The sequence below is a fragment of the Aquarana catesbeiana genome, linkage group LG01 (assembly GCF_042186555.1).
Source record: "Aquarana catesbeiana isolate 2022-GZ linkage group LG01, ASM4218655v1, whole genome shotgun sequence".
In the NCBI taxonomy this organism is placed as follows: Eukaryota; Metazoa; Chordata; class Amphibia; order Anura; family Ranidae; genus Aquarana; species Aquarana catesbeiana.
In genome coordinates, this window is record NC_133324.1 from 653,523,347 (window position 1) to 653,531,934 (window position 8,588).

Sequence of the window (8,588 nt, forward strand, 5' to 3'; positions counted from 1 at the left end):
GCAATTGAAAGAATACTTTTATACGGTGGGGCGGGAATGAGCCATGATTGGATAAAATCATGATGACAGTGTCCAATCATGACTCTGACAGTGCTCTGTGCCCTGATTGGCTGAAGCTTTCACTGCTTCAGCCAATCAGGGCTCGCAATGCACTGTTCAGCGCCGCAATGCATTGTGGTCGGTTTGGGGGGGCTGAACAAACGGTCAAATGACCCATTTGTTGGGCTGTTTTCTGAATGTCCGAACAGCGAAAGTTCGACCTGAACTTATGCTCGGGCTGAACCATTCGCCCATCCCTAATGTTAAATAGGGAATGTAGAGTGCAGAGTGTACGGCGGTGGGTAGTATATGCAGGAGAGGGGTGTGGAGTGTATAGAGGTGGGTAGTATGTGTAGAAGAGGAGTATGGAGTGTATAGTGATGAGTAGTATGTGCGTGAGAGGAGTGCGGAGTGTATGGAGGTGGGTAGTATGTACAGAAGAAGAGTGCGGCATGTGTGGAGGTGGGTAGTGTGTGCAGAAGAGGAGTGCGGAGTGTATGGGGGTGGGTAGTATGTGTAGGAGAGGAGTGTGGAGTGTAAGTGGTGGGTGGTATGTGCCGGAGAGGAGTGCGGAGTGTATGGAGGTGGGTAGTATGTGTAGGAGAGGAGTGCGGAGTGTATGGAGGTGGGTAGTATTTGCAGGAGAGGAGTGCGGAGTGTATGGAGGTGGGTAGTATGTGCAGGAGAGGAGTGCGGAGTATATGGAGGTGGGTAGTATGTGCAGGAGAGGAGTGCGGAGTGTATGGAGGTGGATAGTATGTGCAGGAGAGGAGTATGGTGTGTATGGTGGTGGGTACTATATGCTGGAGAGGAGTGCAGAGTGTATGGCAGTGGATAGTAGGTGCAGGTGAGGAATGCGGAGTGTACAGTGGTGGGCAGTATGTGAAGGATGGTGTCAGTAGGACAGTGGACAGTGTCAGTTTTTTTTTTCACAGTGCTTTTGGGGAAGGGAGTGGGAGGTGGCGGTATGGGGCAGTGGATGGTGTCAGTAGGGCAGTGGACGGTAATATTAGAGTAGTGGATGGTGTCAGTAGGGCAGTGGACAGTGTCAGTAGGACAGTGGATGGTGTCAATAAGACAGTGGACAGTGTCAGTAAGACAGTGGATGCTGTCATTAGGGCAGTGGATGGTGTCAGTAGGACAGTGGACGGTGTCAGTAGGGCAGTGGTTTGTGTCAGTAGAGCAGTGGACGGTGTCAGTAGAACAGTGGACGTTGTCAGTAGGCCAGTGGACGGTGTCAGTAGGCCAGTGGACGGTGTCAGTAGGACAGTGAACGATGTCAGTAGGCATGTGTGGAGGTGGGTAGTATGAGAGGGTTGTGGAGTGTATAGAGGTGGGTAGTATGTGTAGAAGAGGAGTATGGAGTGTATAGTGATGAGTAGTATGTGCGTGAGAGGAGTGCGGAGTGTATGGAGGTGGGTAGTATGTACAGAGGAAGAGTGCGGCATGTGTGGAAGTGGGTAGTATGTGCAGAAGAGGAGTGCGGAGTGTATGGGGGTGGGTAGTATGTGTAGGAGAGGAGTGTGGAGTGTAAGTGGTGGGTGGTATGTGCCGGAGAGGAGTGCGGAGTGTATGGAGGTGGGTAGTATGTGTAGGAGAGGAGTGCGGAGTGTATGGAGGTGGGTAGTATGTGCAGGAGAGGAGTGCGGAGTATATGGAGGTGGGTAGTATGTACAGAAGAAGAGTGCGGCATGTGTGGAGGTGGGTAATATGTGCAGAAGAGGAGTGCGGAGTGTATGGGGGTGGGTAGTATGTGTAGGAGAGGAGTGTGGAGTGTAAGTGGTGGGTGGTATGTGCCGGAGAGGAGTGCGGAGTGTATGGAGGTGGGTAGTATGTGTAGGAGAGGAGTGCGGAGTGTATGGAGGTGGGTAGTATGTGCAGGAGAGGAGTGCGGAGTGTATGGAGGTGGGTAGTATGTGCAGGAGAGTAGTGCGGAGTATATGGATGTGGGTAGTATGTGCAGGAGAGGAGTGCAGAGTGTATGGAGGTGGATAGTATGTGCAGGTGAGGAATGCGGAGTGTACAGTGGTGGGTAGTATGTGAAGGATGGTGTCAGTAGGACAGTGGACAGTGTCAGTTTTTTTGGGGCAGTGGACGGTGTCAGTAGGGCAGTGGACGGTAATATTAGAGTAGTGGATGGTGTCAGTAGGGCAGTGGACAGTGTCAGTAGGACAGTGGATGGTGTCAATAAGACAGTGGACAGTGTCAGTAAGACAGTGGATGCTGTCATTAGGGCAGTGGATGGTGTCAGTAGGACAGTGGACGGTGTCAGTAGGGCAGTGGTTTGTGTCAGTAGAGCAGTGGACGGTGTCAGTAGAACAGTGGACGTTGTCAGTAGGACAGTGGACGGTGTCAGTAGGACAGTGAACGATGTCAGTAGGGCAGTGGATGGTGTCAGTAGGATAGTGGACGGTGTCAGTAGGGCAGTGGATGGTGTCAATATTTTTTTTTCATTAATTTTTTTACAATTTTATTTTGTAATATTTATTGCAGGTTTTTTTTATCATCCCTGTTGGGGGCTTTGGTGAGATATCAGGGGTCAAAAGGAGACCTCTGACATCTCCCCTTTGAGACAGAGAAAGGGACTGAGGACACAGATTCCCCAGTCCCTTTCTCTGCAGCCTCAGCATTGAAGATGAATGGAGAGGAGACAGAGGCTCCTCTCCATTCATAAACTGAAGCAGAGTAACACACAGTTTACTCTGCTCAGTTATCACAGGACACAAGAGCGATCGGTAGCGAACGCTCTCTATGTCCCATTCAGAAAAGGAAGGAGCCGGTAAATGACATATTTACCGTTCCCTTTCTCTGCTCTCCATCCTGACAGATCCCCCACAGCCTATGGGAGAGGAGCATTATCCAAAAACTTGTGGCAAAAAAATGAAATTTTTAAAAGACTCATTATGCCTCTTAGAAAATACCTTGGCATGTTTGCTTTGCAAATGGAGTCATTTTGTGGGTGTTTCCACTGTCGTGGTGGTCCAGGGCCTCCAAAAATGTGATAGGTAGTCATGAAATTAGTGCGCAATTTACATGTAATTTATGCTCCTTGAAAGCCCAAAGGTGCCCCTTGGATTTTGGGCCCCCCTATGCATCTAGGTTGTGAACAATTCTCACACGTGGTGTCCCCATACTCTGGAGGCATAGCAGAATGTGTTTTTGGGTGTAATTATAAGTATGCATATGCTGTGTGTGAGACATAACTTGTTAAAATAACAATTTTGTGCAAAAAAATTATTTAATTTCTTAATTTTCTAAAAAATTACAACTTCAAAAAACTCAACTTGCCTCTTAATAAATACCTTGGACTAGCTACTTTCCAAAAAGTGGTCATTTGGTGGGTATTTGCACTGTCCTGGCATTTTAGGGCTTCAAGAAATTGAAAAGGTTGTCATTGCATCAGTATTGATAATTTTCAAATATACAGTATCTCACAAAAGTGAATACACCCCTCACATTTTTGTAAATATTTTATTATATCTTTTCATGTGACAACACTGAAGAAATTACACTTTGCTACAATGTAAAGTAGTGAGTGTACAGATTGTATAACAGTGGAAAATTAGCTTTCCCCTCAAAATAACTCAACACACAGCCATAAATGTCTAAACCGCTGGCAACAAAAGTGAGTACACCTCTAAGTGAAAATCTCCAAATTTGGCCCAATTAGCCATTTTCCCTCCCTGGAGTCATATGAATCATTAGTGTTACAAGGTCTCAGGTGTGAATGAGGAGCAGGTGTGTTAAATTTGGTGTTATCACTCTCACTCTCTCATACTGGTCACTGGAAGTTAACATGGCACCTCATGGCAAAGAACTCTCTGAGGATCTGAAAAAAGAATTGTTGCTCTACATAAAGATGTGACCGTGAAAACGGGAACCTAATGTCACACAAAACAAGCGCTTAAGGAGGTATTGCACACTATAAGACAAATTAATTGTGATAATCCAAATCCATGGCGACAGCTGCTGCTTAATATAACTCTTTTCTGAAGGAAAGAAAAAGAACCACAGTAATACATAAAAAAGCCCGATTGGACTGAGCAGCGCTAATAAATTTAATTACTAATTCATGATCATACAATGTCCGTACATAGATATAATAAAATACCATAAAATACCAAATAGTGTCATTAATTGCTTAAACGAAAACTACAAGTGGATGATCTGAGTGCTGTTTCGCTCTGAATAAAAGAAGGAGGACACTGGTAAAGACGTGCCACTGGGTTGAAAGATGCACACGCTATAGAACAAGCTCTTATCTGGTAAGAGTTTATTAAAAGGGGGCTTCCTTGCACACTCCCCCCTTTATTTTCGAGCACGTGTGATGTGGACATTCTTCTGGTGTCAGCAACTCTTTCTGTGAAGCATCCTGCATATATATTTTTTGATCTCAAACGGACTTGTAGTTTTCGTTTAAGCAATTAATGACACTATTTGGTATTTTATTATATCTATGTACGGACTTCATTGTATGATCATGAATTAGTAATTACATTTATTAGTGCTGCTCAGTCCAATCGGGCTTTTTTTATGTTCTGCATAAAGATGGCCTAGGCTATAAGAAGATTGCCAAGACCCTGAAACTGAGCTGCAGCATAGTGGCCATAGAAGTTGAGTGCACGTGCTCAGCGTCCTATCCAGAGGTTGTCTTTGGGAAATAGACATATGAGTGCTGCCAGCATTGCTGCAGAGGTTATACAAACTATTGTAATTCCTACCCCGTTCACCTGATTTGGATGTAAATACCCTCAAATTAAAGCTGAAAGCCTGCAGTTAATGCACATCTTGTTCGTTTCATTTCAAATCCATTGTGGTGCTGTATAGAGCCAAAAAGATTAGAATTGTGTTGATGTCCCAATATTTATGGACCTGACTGTATATATAAAATATATATCAAATACACTGCCTGCACTGACTGAATATAGAGTCTACACTGAATATCTAGTCTACGCTAAATGCAGAGTATATATATATATATATATATATATATATATATATATATATATATATATTTATACTAGACTGTATATATGTATATCAAATACACTGCCACTAACTAACGTGCCTGCCTTATCTAGCTCAATCTATCTCCGTCCACACACTATACACGGCCGCTATGTAAGCAGCCTTATATCGTGTGGGGTGTGGACTTAGTCCCCTGGCCCTGTGATTGGCCAAAGGCACCCTGCCTTTGGCCAATTATGGCTCTTTTAGCAGAGCACGCTGTGATTGGCCAAAGCATGCAGGTCAGGTGCATGCTTTGGCCAATCATCATACAGCAATGCACTGCGATCTTATTATGGGGCGTACCATATGTTCGGTTCCTTTTAGAACAGACACCCGACTCGAACCGCGGGCTCATCCCTACTGGACAGGAAGTTGTTAAGCAAAACTGGCACTCTTTTCTTCAGATTGTAAAGTTGCTTCAAAATGGTTGTTAAACTTTGAAATGCAAAATGAATCGAGCATATCCTCAAATAGTGTACCTGCCTCAATCCATAGCACCTAGTGTGGATTTTGGCTGCTCTCTCCTTCCTCTGCAATCTGCATTTGTCACTTCTGACAGTTTTCCCAGGCAGCGGATGGGTTGCTGTAGGTGTTGCAGCATGAACAGAGGGGGTACTGTGAAGAATTTGTGATTTGTGATGCCAGTCTGTAGTGGTGGGTAGTGCGTGGTAGGCGGGTGATACCTCTTCCACGTTCCCTTCTTCATTGGGCACCAAGTAAGGGTTACATAGGAGGCCTACACCAGGGTGGGTTCCTTTGGGCTACCTAGGCACCTGGATAGGGTCACTGTCTTACACATGGGGTACCTTTACAAACGACTGAATTCTAGTAACCTCTCTTGATGTAATTATACACCACCATGGTCACTGATACAGTTAGGAGATACACGCAGAGCCAATGCCCTCTCCACCTGTCCAGCGTATCACTTCTACCTCATTCCAAGTAACAGTATGAAGCCCCACCGTGCACCCAGCGCTGACACCATGCATGCACTTCGCTTAACTCTTCCTCTTTCTTACCTGTGTACAGGCTAGGGCCCCTACAGTCAGTGGCAGCTGGTGCTCAAAATTCTTCAAATTCTTGGGGGAGCGCAAACAAACTGAAAAATTCTGAAAATGACTGAAAAAAACATCAGATGCAGCCCCACTGTGTCATCAATTACAGCCACTGTGCCCCATCATATGCAGCCACTGTGCCCATCAAATGCAGCCACTGTGCCCATCATATGAAGCCACTGTGCCCATCATATGCAGCCACTGTGCCCATAAAATGCAGCCACTGTGCCCATAAAATGCAGCCATTGTGCCCATAAAATGCAGCCACTATGTCCATAAAATGCAGCCACTGTGCCCATCATATGCAGCCTCTGTGCCCATCATATGCAGCCTCTGTGCCCATAATATGCAGATTCTGTGAGAATCATATGCAGCCACTGTTACCCCCCGCGCTCGCCATCTGACCAGCACTTATCCCATCCTGGTGGCAGGTCAGGCAGCAGGTGATGGCGGCGAGCTGTGGGACATGATGGCGGCTCCTGCATCCTCCATGCTTCTCTGTCCTCCAGTGCGTCTCTTCTTCTGTTCCGTTAGGTGTCCAATTGGAGCACCTGTGCCTTCAGCCAATCAGGTGACAGGTATTAGACCTGCGCCTCCTGATTGGCTGAGAGGTGGTTTTAGTGTAAGAAAAGCAAATATTTATTTGCTTTTCTAAAACACCTGGGTGGACTGCAAGCGCAATACTCTGCGCTCCAAGTCCACCTTTTTTGAAGCTTATTAGAGCCTATGGCTCTAATCAGGTGCTTAAAAAACACCCCCGCCACTGTAATTCAGGTGCTCAGCGTCCAAAAAGGCGCCGGATGCCTGAATGCTATAGCAGCCATGGATAATGGATAGATTTATGTTATGCATGAATCTATCCATTTTACATAGAGGGGAGTGGCGTGACAGAGGGGGCGGTGCCTATGCGCCTTTAATGAACGCACCGCCACTGCCTACAGTGCTGATCTGCTCCCGTTGCTCTGGGAGATGGATCTGCTCATGGAGAGAGTGCCGACAACTCCTTCTAGAAGCTATCCCATCTGTCACATGTACACGCTTACGAAAAGGCTGCTAGAGAAACCTTTGTTACCCTTGGTAACCACTTGTATCTTCACTCTGTATTAATTCTAGTACCACTGTCTTCATACCTCAATGTGCTTAGCTGACCCGAAATGAAGGCTATGTGTGCCGGTTGTTTGTATTATACCCCTTGAGTGTAATACAAATAACCGGCACACATAGCCTTCAGCCTTGAGTAACTTCAGACCATGCAAAGGCAACTCAGGCTTGTGGCTGCCCCAGCATACCTGCACAAGATAGAGTCCATAACTTACCATGATAGCAGTATCCAGAATTGGCATCTTTGAGATGAACTGCAGGTCCCAGCAATCCCCCTAGGCTGTAGAAGGATCCTGGGAATCAATGAGCATTAGCTGGCTCTCTGATCTCATTATATTCAGGAGGTCAACAGCAGCAGCCACAGACTTTCAGTAATCTTTCTTCCTTCTAGAGTCCAGACCCCTGTGTCTTTTTTTGCTCAATTAACACTAGCCCTCCCAACTGGGGCAGCAAAGAACTTTACCTGCCCACAAGTCTTCCTCACCTGAGGTCTGAGCAGGCTGTGTGATTTCCTATAGTAAATCTCTCCTCTATAAAGCTCGCAATTTGCTGTTGTAGATAAAACTGCTACAAGCCCTTACATACAGTTCTATATAAAAGGTAAGGGTGCTTCATTATTGGATGTTGACTTTCACGCCAATATGTCAGTGAGCAATCCAGTGATCAGCTGGGCCTCAATCTGTTCAGCACAGCTGCATCCCATCTCAGCTTCTCCCCAGCAACTCCAGGCCGACTTCACCCTGAAAGAAATAAGAAAGCCAGCAGACCAGCTCAAAGTTCTAACTTTCTCATATACTGTACTATAAATTAAAGGAGCATTGTGGGGGGAAAAAAATAAAAATAAACATTCATACTCGCCTATATGGCTGCAGCATTAATCTGATGCTGCTACGGTCCTCCACTGGCTGTAAGACCAAGAATCAAGCAATCATATGACCGCTGATCGCTCAGTTCTTGGGGTTCACTAAGCAAGGAGCAAACTGTCTCCTCTGCCCCTCCAGTGCTGACTGGGGTGCTGGGCTGTGTAGGGGGCAGGAGTGGCTGGCTCATGCCCTCATCGGCATGCTGAGAGACTGAGTCAGTTGCCAGTCAGGCATCTGGGTGGATCCCGACCTTAAAGTTGGGATCTCTGCAGAGCCTGGATGGGCGGTGTGATGTCAGCCAACAGCAGGCATAAGCTCACTGGCAGCTGAGTCTGGGTCACAGGGGTGCAGAAATGTTTAATATTTATTGCTGAAGAACTTTAACAGGAGAGAGGTTTAGGGTCACAGGATACTCCAAAACAATCAATAGCAATGATGGAAAGACAAGCTTTTCCTGGAGGTAACAGGGAATGGCCAGTATTTCTAGGACCATACAGCAGTGGTCCATATAGCCACTTCT